Source organism: Rhincodon typus, chromosome 5, assembly GCF_021869965.1.
Source record: "Rhincodon typus isolate 14 chromosome 5, sRhiTyp1.1, whole genome shotgun sequence".
Taxonomy (NCBI): domain Eukaryota; kingdom Metazoa; phylum Chordata; class Chondrichthyes; order Orectolobiformes; family Rhincodontidae; genus Rhincodon; species Rhincodon typus.
The window spans coordinates 79,788,071-79,801,684 of record NC_063336.1 but is presented as its reverse complement, the minus strand read 5'-3'; the positions used below and the strand labels follow the sequence as shown (position 1 = coordinate 79,801,684).

Genomic DNA, 13,614 nt, shown 5'->3' with positions numbered 1-13,614 from the left:
CCTTCATCAGAAAAGCCTTTTCTGATGAAGGGTCTAGGCCCGAAACGTCAGCCTCTCTGCTCCTATGATGCTGTTTGGCCTGCTGTGTTCATCCAGCCCTGCACCTTGTTGTCTCGGATTCGCCAGCATCTGCAGTTCCTACTATCTCTGTCTATTAAACCTACTCAAACAGATGCTATATCAGTTGGCCTGCCAATCAAAGCAGCCCACAGAGTTCCTTTTACTATATCTGATGACTATAGGCCATTTTTCTTGTTCAGAACATCCTTCTGTGTTATGAAGAAGGGTCACTGGACCGAAACATTTCCTCTGCTTTCTCTCTCCAGATGCTGCCAGACCTACTGAGGTTTTCCAGCAATTTCTACTTTATTTCAATGGGTTAACATCTTTGGAGTGAAATGGGGCTTGTTTGAGCTTAGCATTAAAATTAAAATATCCTTGTTGAATTTGGATTTCCTTCTTGTGATTCATGCCTCACACCCTTTCCTTTACCAGCAAAAATTGAATTTGTCAGAAATGGAGGCAGGATTTCTACTTCCAAATTTTACCCAACATTTTTAAAAGTCTGAAAATTCTCCCCACCCCCTAACTTATTGAAAAATCATCACTTAAACTTAATGTTGGCAAGTGTAATATTTGATCTTTGCAAACTGCTGTAATTACAGCTGCAACTAGAGGAACGCCTAATATTTTTGAGAGTATCCTACTTGATGTTGGGTTGCCAATCGTAACTTATTTTAACATGACAGGGTAACCAAAGGGACCTCCCAAGGACTACCTCAGCCAGCAAAGGAATTGTCTCCATGCTGTTAGTGTTATTTTGCACCACATGCTAGCCATCAATCCAGCTCAGCCAGCTAATCATTCCCATTTGAAGTTATTGTGGAGATAAATTGTATTCAGTCAGGCAGATACACAAAGTAGGTCATTGTATGTTAGCACTTAGAGGAGTATTGATGGGCAATTCCTAAGGATCATCTAAATAAATTATGAAAATAAATCCTTCTGTACTATGTTTTTTTTAGATTTAGAATCTCTACAGTGTGGAAACCATTGGCTCAACAATTCCAGACTGACCTTCTGAAGAGCATCCCACCCAGACCCATCCCTCTAACCTATCCCTGTAACCCTGCATTTGTCCAACACACCTTAATCTATACATCCCTGAACATTATGGGTAGTTGAACACAGACAGTTGCCCAAGGGCAGAATTAAACCTGGGTCCCTAGCACTGTGAAGCAGGAGTGCTAACTACTGAGCCACCATGCCACCCACAAATGCTGTCTGCCAATTATCAATCTTCATTTTTACAGTGTCTATAAAATGGAAAAAAAATGCTCCATTGCACTTTTCAGAAGTGCAATTAGTTTAAAAAAAACATTGAAGAGGTAAAGGAGTAAATGCTTGTACAAATAAATGGTCTTTAAAGAAATTTTCAGAAGGAAACAGAGATGGAGGGTTTTAAGGAATGGCATACTATTGTAGTAACCCAGAGTCCCAGGCTGATCGGGGACACAGGTTCAAATCCCAATGATACAGATGGTGCAATTTAATTTGAATTCATTTAATAGATGTTGACTTTAAAAAAAATCCTCATTCATAGGATAAGAGTGTCTCTGACTGGGCCATCATCGACTGCGCAGAAGGCAGTTAAGAGTCAACATATTGCTGAGAGTCAGAGGCCATATTTAGGTCAGGATGGTAGATTTCCTTCCATTAAGGACATGAGTGAACCAGATGCACAGTTACATGACCACCATTAGACCAACTTTTAACTTGTGATTTAAATCTCACCATGTGTCATGATGGGATTCAAACCCACGTCCACAGAACAATGGCCTAGATTCTCAATTACTAGTCCAGTGACATTACCACCATGCATTGTCTGCCCTGGAAGACAGGCTCAGTAATTGTGACCATAAAACAATCATTGATTGTCATAAAATTCCAGATGGTTCACTGGTGCCGTTCTTGCCCAATCTGCCCTACATTTGACTCCAGACCCACAATAATGTGGTTGACCTTTAACCAACCCCCCCTCAAAATTTATAGTAAGAATGCTCCTTTGTACAAAATATGATTTCCCATTAATTTTCCCTGAATTGGAAATTTTACTGAATAAATTTTGGGAGTGTGAAGAGGGAAAATTCATTGATAACTTTCAGCTGTACAGTTTAGGACAGAGTGTGTTCTAAATTTATTTATCTATATTTATTTGTACAGTAACTTGAATAACCTCAGGTGATCTCAAAGTACTTTATGGTCAATTATACTTTTGAAGCATTGTCATTGTTCTATTGTACTGAATTTGTGCACAATAAGCTCACAAACTACAATGAGACAATGACCCAGCAATGCTCCTCTTCAAAATAGGTTCATGGCATGGTAAAACAGGAGCTCAGTGTATGTTAAATTCTGTAAGTACTGTATGGGAGAGTTAGCTTAGGTAATAATGCAAGCCTCTGCTCTAACATCTGAACCAACAAGCTCCTGATGTAGAGGTGAGGGTGTTTCACAACGAGCCATGACCAACACCCCAAAGAAAATTTTAGTTGATTTTAAGCATTTCACACAAAATGTCCCCGTTCCTGTTTTGCCTTGCTAAGAAAACATTTCAACTCACAGTCATTGAGGAGCCTTGTAACCTCTGCCCAATCTGCAGAATATACTGCTTATGTCATGCTGGACATGACAAGTGTCAATGGGAATGCCTCCAGACTAGGTAAGTCACGAACTTGTTTTAGAATAACAGTGCAGTTCTATTTTATGTACTCTCAGTGAAATATGTCACCCAACATGAGTAGTCAGTAATCTACCTTACAGCAAAAACTGACAGCTTGATTGAACACATCAATGTAAAAAGAGAGATAACAAATTACAGCATAATGGCTACAGTCCAGAGTGACTGTTTGATTGTTAAGAATTCTTGCTCAAAACTATTTCTTCTCAGCAGTAGTCAAACAGAAGGGTCCCTGAGCGAATGCCATATTTCCGCACCCATATTCACCATTTCATCTCTGCCCTAAATTAGTTGAAAGTGCTTGAAAATTACCATTATGATGTATGAGTAGTTTGTCTACAATCTGAAAAGAAGGATACTAACTCAAAATGGCTTTGGGACCACATGAAAATAGCTTTTAAACAAAAGAATTTTAGCATGAAATTTAAATACAATAATGTAGTGATTGGAACCAGGTTGACCTTGTTGACTATGATGTCATTGATTGGGGTTGCTAACCTGTGCCAATCAGGAAATCCCTGGCTGACCAATATAATCAGGAGATTAGAATCCCCTCAGTTCAGGAGGTTATAGAGGAAAGGACAAATAAGGCCTGTGTCCATGGAATAATTTAAAAACAAGGAATAAAATTTAATATTTGAGGCACTGTCAGGTGCAAAGTGATTGTAGGTCAGTGAGCAAAGGGATGATGGATAACTTGGACTCAAGTGATTCAGTATATGTTTATGTACAAGTATTATATAACTTTCAAAATATCAAATACATTCCTACATACTACATCTCTAACGTTTTGCTGTTCTAACGATTACTTAATGACCTGAACACTCTTTCTCTCTCCACAGATGCAACCCAAAAACGCTGATGCTGCCTGGAGTGTAGTGGGTAGCGTGCCAGATGGGTAGGGTGTAGGAGGCAGATCCAAAGGCTTGTTGCATCCACAGGTTTGGTGGAAGGCCAGTCAAGTCCCAAGGTAGTTGTAATTAGTGATATATAAGCAGAATCAGGAAGCCAGTTAAATAGATATGTAGGATTCAGAGTATGTATTTAATAGTCTAACTTTTCTTGAGTAACTATTTTCTTGACTGCAGATGAACTCTCTGAATTCTCAGATTTAAACAGATGCTTTCTGAAAGTTTTAGACATAGGGAAATTTTCAATTTCCCCTGCAATTTCCTTGGAGTCTGCTACATTGGAGATTCTGCAGGGTCCGTGTGCAGAACTTCCAACTATGGTGGAGAGATAACGATCCCACCATTAGAAAATTTTGGCCTTTATTTTTGGGATTATTGTATCATTGCTGAAAAATAGAAGTGTCTTTTCATAACAATGTTAGTTTGAAAATATGTTCTAAATTATTGAAGCCAGTTAGTCACATGGTGATTAATTATAGGTGGCAGAAAATGGTAGTCATTGATTGGCTTGAATTTTGTCTACTCTGTCTGTGTTGTGTGTACGTGACTAGAATGTAAAAATATTTCAACATTTCAAAATAAAATCAATTCTTTTGAGTTTATTTTTGCTGCAGAAAAGTTGCCCTCAAGTCTACTCCACCTAACCTCATAGTCATGCTTCTGCCACAACGGTCATGTCTTCAGAACCAGTGATCAATTCTTTCTCAACAAAGTGGATTTGCCAAATAATATGTTGCTATTTCAAATGCACATACATTATTGATACTTTTAATTGGATTAGTTTGTCAAAAAAGAGGTCCTAATTACATTTGGGCTGAATTTTCCCAGCCAAGTAGTGATGGGGTTTGCTGTGAAAATAGGAAGGATCCACATCAAGGCAGTTCCCTGATGCTGTGGATGTGGTCTGGGATTTGGATCAGCTGTCTGCACCATGGAGATAGGCAGTCAATGAACACTGTTAAATTGCCAATTAGAGGTGGCGAGATATGCAGTATCATAGAAATATACAGCGCAGAAGTAGGTCATTCGGCTCATCGTGTCAATGCTCATTCTGACTCTTTAAAAGCGAAGCAGTGCATTGTTCTTGATTCACACTTTCAGTCTGGAACCCTGCAAAATACTCTTAAAATTATTATTTCATCAGCCTCCACCACATTTCCAGGTACAGGTTGCCAGAGCGTCCTCTGATTTCAGAGCAACTTTTGAGGGAAAATATTCTTATCTCCCCTCTGGAGTTTTCTGGATTTTAAATACGCAGCCTTACTAGAGTGAATGATTATTTTCTCTCTCTTCTCCAATTTAAAAAAAAACAAATTAAGAATCTAATGCTGACCACAAATCCATTGCCGATTGTCAGGAAAAACCTTTCTGGTTCACTAATGTCCTTATGGTCGGGCCTATATGTGACTCCAGGCCGACAGCAATGTGGTTGACTCTTAACTGCCCTTGGGACAATTAGGGATGGACAATAAATGCTGCCTAGCCAGCGACACCCTCATCCCATGAATGAATAAAGAAAAAGGCCTTATAATTTAGAAGCCTCTGTTAGGTTAGTTCTAATCTTCTCTGTTCTAAGGAGAACAATCCAAATCATTCCACATCGATCCATGACTAAAGTTCCTCATTTTTGGTTGCATCCTCATAAATCACTTTTGTACAATTTTTAAGCTCTTTAGGCCTTTCCACCTTTCTACAATCCAGCTGAGGCCTAACCAGTTATTTATAAAAACTGCTAGTATGATCTCTTCCCTTGTGATTTTACAAAAATCATTAAAATAGTTCATCACTGGCATACTTGTGAGAAAATGTCAGTCTGTCAGAGGAGAGATGAGGAAAACTTTTTAAGTCATGATCTGAATCACAGAATGGCTGCAGCTCAGAGGGAAGCCATTTGGCCAATCATGTCCATGCCTGTGTTCAGCAAGAGCAAGCCAGCTAACCTGGCTTTTCCCCATGGACCTCTGAGTTGCCCTTTATCCGTTGCTTATCCAACCCTTGGAATGGCATGATTGAATCTTCTTCCACTACACTCTCTGGCAGTGCATTCCAGATTCTAATCACTCATTGAGTGAAAACATTTTTCATGAAATCACTTTAGGTTCTTCTGTCATTCACCTTAAATTTGTGTCCATTGGGTATTGACACTTTCACCAAATGGAACAGTTCTTCTTATTTACTCTGTCTAGGCTCTTCATTATGTTAAGCAACACAATCAAATCTCGAGAAAAACAACCACAGATTTACAAATCTGTTCAGATAACTGAACTCTTCCATCTCAACATCCATTCTTGTAAATCATTTCTCAACCCATTCTAATTTCTTGACATTTTTCCAAAAGAGCGGTGCCTACAATTGGACAAAATACTCCATTTGAAGCTAATCCAGTGATTCAGTAAGGTTCGTCATAGATTCCTTGCTCTTCTACTCTATGCCTCTAATCATAAAGGATATGTCTGCTTAACTGCTTGTGAACAGGGCAATATGCCCTTCCACTTTCAAGGAGATAGGCACATATGTCTTTACATCCCTCTAAGCCTGCACAATCTTTAGAAATCTACCCTTTATTTTATAACATAGCTCCTTACTCTTCCTCCTAAAGTTCATTACATCATAACACTGCATTAAAATTCCCATGTCATATTTCTGCCTATTCCACCACCTCTCTGTCCTCTTGAACTCAGTACTAACATACAAATCAGGAGTAGCAGTAGGCCAGTCACACCTTCAAACTAAATTTACCTTTCAGTGGGATCATGGCTAATCTGATTGTAATCTTAAATCTGCATTCCCACCTATTCCTGATAGCCTTAAACTCTCTTGCTTAACTTGAATCTATCTACCTTTAGTTTAAAATATTCAGGGACACTGCTTCAATCACCTTGCAATTCAAAAACTTCTGAGTTATGCTTCATTCTGAATTCATACTGAATTTGTGTCCTATGTACGCAAGCTTAGTTTATTGACATTTGTTGAGGAAAAAGCGATTACTGATACCTAATAACTGATCCTTGGGGAACCCCACTGTACTAGTTTCTTCAGACCATTCATCTACTTTTTATTTCTTGTCATTCAGTCAACTTTGGATTCATGCCATCGCTATCTCTTTATTCCATGGGATTCAGCTTTGTTGGGAAGCTTCTTACATGACACTTTATCAAATGCTACTTGGAAATCTCTGTGCCCACATCAACAGCTTTCATCAACTCCCTCTGATACTTTATTAAGATGTACGTTGATGGCGGCACAATGTTCAGCATCATTCGTAATTACTCAAATACTGATGTACATGTACAAAAGCAGCAAAATCTGGACAATATCTAGGCTTGAGCAGACAAGGGACAACTGACATTCATTCTTGCTGTCAGCGGTGGGAGTGCGGAGACAACGTGAGCCAGGGTGCCGACAGGAAGGTAAGGCTTTTTCTGTATAAAAACTTACCTCGTGCAGCAGCAGCCTTCTTGTTTTCAGTGGCGGGAGTGTGGGGAGAACGTGAGCCAGGAAGGAACTAATATATTCGGGCATTGCCTAAACCCGAAACACTACATGTGTAGTGTCTCCCACCCATCCTCCTCCTCGAACCAAAAAAAAAGACTGTGTGGAGGGTCAGTAAGGTAAGGCTTTTTTTTATTCTTCTGGAAATCTAGAGTAGAGGGAATGGAAGCAGGATGTGGGAGGTAAGGGTCACTGCAGGTGTCCCCTCTGACTTCACCTGCGAGAAGTGCACCCAACTCCAGCTCCTCATAAACCACGTTAGGGAACTGGAGCTGGACCTGGATGAACTCCGGATCATTCGGGAGGCTGAGGTGATGATAGAGAGGAGTTATAAGGAGGTGGTCACACCCAAGGTACAGAAAAAAGATAGCTGGGTGACTATCAGGAAGGAGAAAGGGAATAGGCAGACAGTGCAGGGATCCCCTGTGGCCGTTCCCCTCAATAATAAGTATATCGTTTTGGATACTGTTGTGGGGGACGACCTACCAAGGGAAGGCCATAGCGGACAGGCCTCTGGCACTGAGCCTGGCCCTGTGGCACAGAAGAGAAGGGGGGAGAATAGGAGAGCAATTGTAGTGGTGGATTCAATTGTAAGAGGCACAGGCAGGCGGTTCTGTGGACGCGAACGAGACGAACGGATGGTATGTTGTCTCCTGGGTGCCAGGGTCCGTGATGTCTTGGATCGTGTCTTTAAGATCCTTAAGGGGGAGGGTGAGCAACCAGCAGTCAAGGTACACATCGGTACCAATGACATAGGTAGAAAAAGGATTGAGAATGTGAAAAACGAGTACAGGGAGTTAGGTTGGAAGCTGAAGTCCAGGACAAACAGGGTAGTTTTCTCTGGATCACTACCAATGCCACGTGATAATGAGGTAAGAAATAGGGAGAGAGTGCAGCTAAACACGTGGCTACAAGGCTGGTGTAGAATGGAGGGCTTCCATTATGTGGATAATTGGAGCACATTCTGGGGAAGGTGGGACCTGTACAGTAAGGACGGGTTGCACCTGAACTGGAAGGGCATAAATATCCTGGGAGGGAGGTTTGCTCGAGCTATACGGGATGGTTTAAACTAGATTGGCAGGGGGTGGGGAACCAGATTTGTAATTCGAGGATGAGGTATTTAGCCTTCCAACAGACACAACATGGAGTGAGGTTGTTAATAAAGAAATGTGGTTGATGGACCATAATTGTGGACACAGGGATGGTTTGAGGTGTGTATACTTCAATGCTAGAAGTATCAGAAATAAGGCAGATGAACTTAGAGCATGGGTCAGTACTTGGAATTACGATGTTGTGGCCATTACCGAAACTTGGGTAACTCAGGGACAGGAATCGTTGTTGGAAGTGCCAGGATTTAGATGCTTTAAAAGAAATAGGGAGGGTGGTAAAAGAGGCTGGGGAGTGGCATTGCTAGTCAGGGCTAGTATAGCAGCTACTGAAAGGCAGTTCGAGAATGATATGTCTACAGAGTCAGTTTGAGTTGAGGTCATGATCAAGAAAGGAGTAGTCACTTCGTTGCAGGTTTTTTACAGACGCCCTAATAGTCGCAGAGAAGTAGAGGAGCAGATTGGGAGGCAGATACTGGAAAGGTGCAGAAGTCACAGAGTTGTAGTCATGGGTGACTTCAACTTTCCAAATATTGATTGGAAACTTTTTAGTTGTAATAGTTCAGATGGAACGGATTTTGTCCAGTGCGTTTAGGAAAGATTCCTGACACAGTACGTAGATAGACCAACATGAGGAGAGGCCACTTTGGATTTGGTGCTTGGCAATGAACTGGGCCAAGTGTTAGACCTGTTGGTAAGAGAGAATTTTGGCGGTAGCAATCGTAACTCTGTTACTTTTACAATAGTCATGGAAAAGGATAGGTACATACAGCAGGGTAAGGTTTATAATTGGGGAAAGGGTAATTATAATTCTGTTAGGCAAGAATTGGGTAACATAAAATGGGAACAGATGCTATCAGGAAGAGCACTATTGAAATGTGGAGATTGTTTAAGGAATGCATACTGCATGTGCTCAGTATGTTTGTCCCAAGCAGGCAGGGGGACCCTTGGTTCTCAAGAGAGGTCGAACGACTGGTTAAGAGGAAGAAGGATTCTTTTATAAGGTTTAGGAAACAAGGAACGGAAAAGGCTCTGGAGGGATACAAGTTAGCCAGGAAGTAGCTGAAGAAAGGGCTCAGGAGAGCTATGAGGGGACATGAGAAAACCTTAGCAGATAGGATCAAGGAAAACTCCAAAGCTTTTTACACGTATGTGAGGAATAAGAGAATGACCAGAGAAAGGGTAGGGCCGATCAAGGATTGTAAAGGGAATTTGTGCATGGAACCTAAAGAGATAGGAGAGGTTCTTAATGAATACTTTTCTTCGGTATTCACAACTGAGAGGGACCTAGTTGTAGAGGAGGACAGTGTGAAACAGGCTGGTAGGCTAGAGGAGGTCAATGTTAGTAAGAAAGATGTACTAGGAATTTTGAGGAACTTGAAGATAGATAAGTCCCCTGGGCCTGATGGGATTTATCCAAGGATTCTATGGGAAGTGAGGGAAGAGATCGCAGGGCCTTTGGTGATGATCTTTTTGTCCTCACTATCCACAGGTATAGTGCTGCAAGATTGGAGAGGGGCAAACATCATTCCCTTGTTCAAAAAAGGGAATGGGGATAACCCCGAAATTACAGGCCAGTTAGTCTTACTTCAGTGGTGGGCAAATTATTGGAAAGGGCTCTGAGAGGTAGGATTTATGATCACTTGGATAGGCACATTTTGATTTGTGATAGTCAGCATGGATTTGTGAGGGGTCGATCATGCCTCACAAACCTTATTGAATTCGTTGAAGAGGTGACCAAACATATGGATGAAGGTAGAGCAGTGGATGTGGTATACATGGATTTAAGTAGGGCGTTTGATAAGGTTCCCCATGGTAGGCTCATGCAGAAAGTAATGAGGCATGGGATAGGGGGAAATCTGGCAGATTAGATTCAGAATTGGCTGACCCTTAGAAGACAAAGGGTGGTAGTGGACGGAAAATATTCAACATGGTGCTCAGTTACGAGTGGTGTACCACAAGGATCTGTTCTGGGTCCTCTTCTATTTGTGATTTTTGTAAATGATTTGGATGTAGGAGTGGATTAGTAAGTTCGCGGATGATACAAAGGTAGGTCGAGTTGTGGATAGTGCGGAGGGCTGTTCTAGGTTACAAAGGGACATTGATAGGATGCAGAGCTGGGCTGAGAAGTGGCAGATGGAGTTTAACCCTGAAAAGTGTGAGGTGATTCATTTTGGAAGGAAACTTTAAAACTATGCCCCCTCGTAATAGCTACCTCCACCCTAGGAAAAAGTCTCTGACTGTCCACTCTATCTATACCTCTGATCCTTCCTTCAGAGACTTTTTCCTAGGGTGGAGGTAGCTATTACGAGGGGGCATAGTTTTAAAGTAAGTGGAGGTAGATTTAGGGGAGACGTTAGAGGTAGGTTCTTTACTCAAAGAGTGGTAGGGATGTGGAATGCATTGCCGGAGAGGGTAGTGGAGTTGGCCTCATTAGGGGCATTTAAGCGGCTATTAGACAGGCAAATGGATGATAGTATAAGGTAGGGGTGGAAATTAGATAGACCTTAGGTTTAGGGTAAAAGTTTGGCACAACTTTTCGACTATCTCCAACAAGAGAGACTCTAACCATTGCTCCTTTGACATTATCACTACTGAATCCCCCACTATTAACATCCTGGGGATTACCATTCACCCAAATTGAACTGGACTAGGCATTTAAGTACAAGAGCAGGACAGAGGCTAAGAATTATGCAGCAACTAGCACATACCCTGAATCCACAAAGTCCACCTACCATTTATAAGGCACAAATCTTAGATAAAGAGCATTCTTTTCAGTAAGAAAGAGTCTGAACGTTTAGCTTACACAAATCTGCAGTTTTAAAATTCTGTAGTTGTGAGCTTAGAGTTGGTTTACTTCAAGGGGTGCATAGGAAGAGTAGCTTAATTAATAACCATCTGAAACTGGATCCATATTAAATGACTCAGCTACGTCTTTCCATTTAAGGTAAAGGTTGGGAGGACCTTTTTTTTCACTCAGAGGGTAGTCAGTCTGTGAAATTCTTTACCACTGAGGACTGTTGACAATGGATTATTAAGAATATTAAAGACTAAGATAGATGTGTAATCAGTAAATGATCATAGGTTTAAATCCTACCATGGCAGATAGTGAAATTTCAATTTAATAAAAATGAAATAAAAAGGTAAGCATAGTGTTGTTTGTCATTAAAAAAATTTGGTTTGCTAATACCTATACATGGTCTGGCCTACATGTGACTCCAGACCCACAGCAATGATGTTGCCTTTTAACTGTCCTCTGAAATGGTTCCAACAAGTCACTCAGATCAAAGGGCAATTCAGTCAGGAGGGGCAATAAGTACAGGCCCAGTCAGTGATACTCACATCACATGAACAAACCAAAAAAAAATCCTTTACCATCTCAAAGACAACAACTAGGTCACTCCTTAATCGTTGGTACTCATTGATGAATGACACTCGCCATATAAATACAGATGGGAGGCTAGGAATCCTATACAAGTAACTCCCAAAGCCTGTCCACTATCTACAAGGCACAGGTCAGGAGTGTGATGAAATACTTTCCTCTTGTCTGGATGATTGCAGCTCCAACAACACTCAAGAAGCTCAATACTATCCAGACAAAGTATCAATTTGACTGCCATCACATCCACAAATATTCATTCTCTCCAGCAGTGATGCTCAGCAGCAGAAGTGTGTACCATTTACAAGATGCATTCCAGAACTTCTACAAGGCTCCTTCAACAGTACCTCAGAAACCTATGACCACTACCATCTAAAAGGACAAGGACAACAGATACATATGAACACTATGATTTATAAATTCCCCTCCAACTTACTCAACATCCTGATCTGGAAATAAATGGCCATTCCTTCAGTGTCACTGAGTTAAAATCCTGGAACTCTCTCTTTAATGGCACTGTAATTTTACCCACAGTACATGGACTGTAACGGTTCAAGGTGGCAGTTCACCACCTTCTCTAGCACAATTAGACATGGTTAATAAATACTGGTGCAGCTAATGATTCCCAATTCCATTAATATTTTTAAAAACTTAAATTAATTACAGGTAATTGCGCTATAAAGCATGTTTTGTTAACGCAAACTGGCTGTAATGCGATTGATGAATAGTGGACACTGTTTGGATAACGCGAACTTTCTGCTGTACAGGTACAGCGATTTTCCATAGCAATTTCCCTATAATGTGATTTTCTATGGCATAAAGTCACACAAGAACGCAACTATCGTGTCACAGGACAACTACCTGTAAACACTGATTCAGAGATAGTGGGAACTGCCGATGCTGGAGAATCTGAGATAACAAGATGTAGAGCTGGATGAACACAGCAGGCCAAGCAGCATCAGAGGAGCAGGAAAGCTGACGTTTCGGGTCTGGACCCTTCTTCAGAAATGGGGGAGGGGAAGGGGATTCTTAAATAAATAGGGAGAGAGGGGGAGGCAGATAGAAGATGGATAAAGGAGAAGATAGGTGGAGAGGAGACAGACAGGTCAAAGAGGCGGGGATGGAGCCAGTAAAGGTGAGTGTAGGTGGGGAGTTAGAGAGGGGATAGGTCAGTCCAGGGAGGATGGACAGGTCAAGGAGGAGGAAAGAGGCTAGTAGGTAGGACATAGGGGTGGGTCTTGAGGTGGGAGGAGTGGATAGGGGGGAGGAAGGACAGGTTAGGGAGGCGGGGACAAGCTGGGCAGGTTTTGGGATGCGGTCGGGGGAGGGGAGATTTTTAAGCTTGTGAAGTCTAAACACTATTCGTTTGACCAGGTCTGTGCTGGCTTTCCCTAACTATTGCACATTTGTCTAAACATTTGTATGTTTTGAGTTGAATTATCATTTCCAAAAGCTTTCCCACCACTAAGGTTAAATGCAGTACCTGAAATAGTGCTGGAAGCAGATTCAATACTGACTTTTAAAAAGGAATTGGATAATGGGCAAGAATAGGTAAAAGCTAGATAATTATGTTGACAAAGCAACTGTAACAAGTGGAATGTGTTGGTAATAACTACTCCACCAATCGGACTTTCAGTCTAAATATATTGATTCAATCATAAAAATGGCCAATTGAATCCCCAAATATTACCATCTGGGATATAAAAGATTTTCACCAAAAAGCACAAATCTTATACATAAATCAAATAGAGAAAACATTGGTTAACAGTTAAGCTAAAATATAAATTAGAAGCATATCCCCTTAATGCCATCACAGGCTACACACCAACAAAAAAGACAACAGTCTTTGCAGGGGTAGTAGGAACTGCAGATGCTGGAGAATCCGAGACAACAAGGTGCAGGGCTGGATGAACACAGCAGGCCAAGCAGCATCATAGGAGCAGCTGCTTGGCCTGCTGTGTTCATCCAGCCCTGCACCTTGTTGTC

The 13,614-nt window shown here is 41.3% G+C and overlaps 1 protein-coding gene across 1 annotated transcript in view; it reads left to right on the top strand.

Moving 5' to 3' along the window:
- Positions 1-13,614, top strand: part of phf3 (PHD finger protein 3) — a 159,899-nt gene that overhangs the window by 52,063 nt on the left and 94,222 nt on the right. The window lies entirely within an intron of this gene.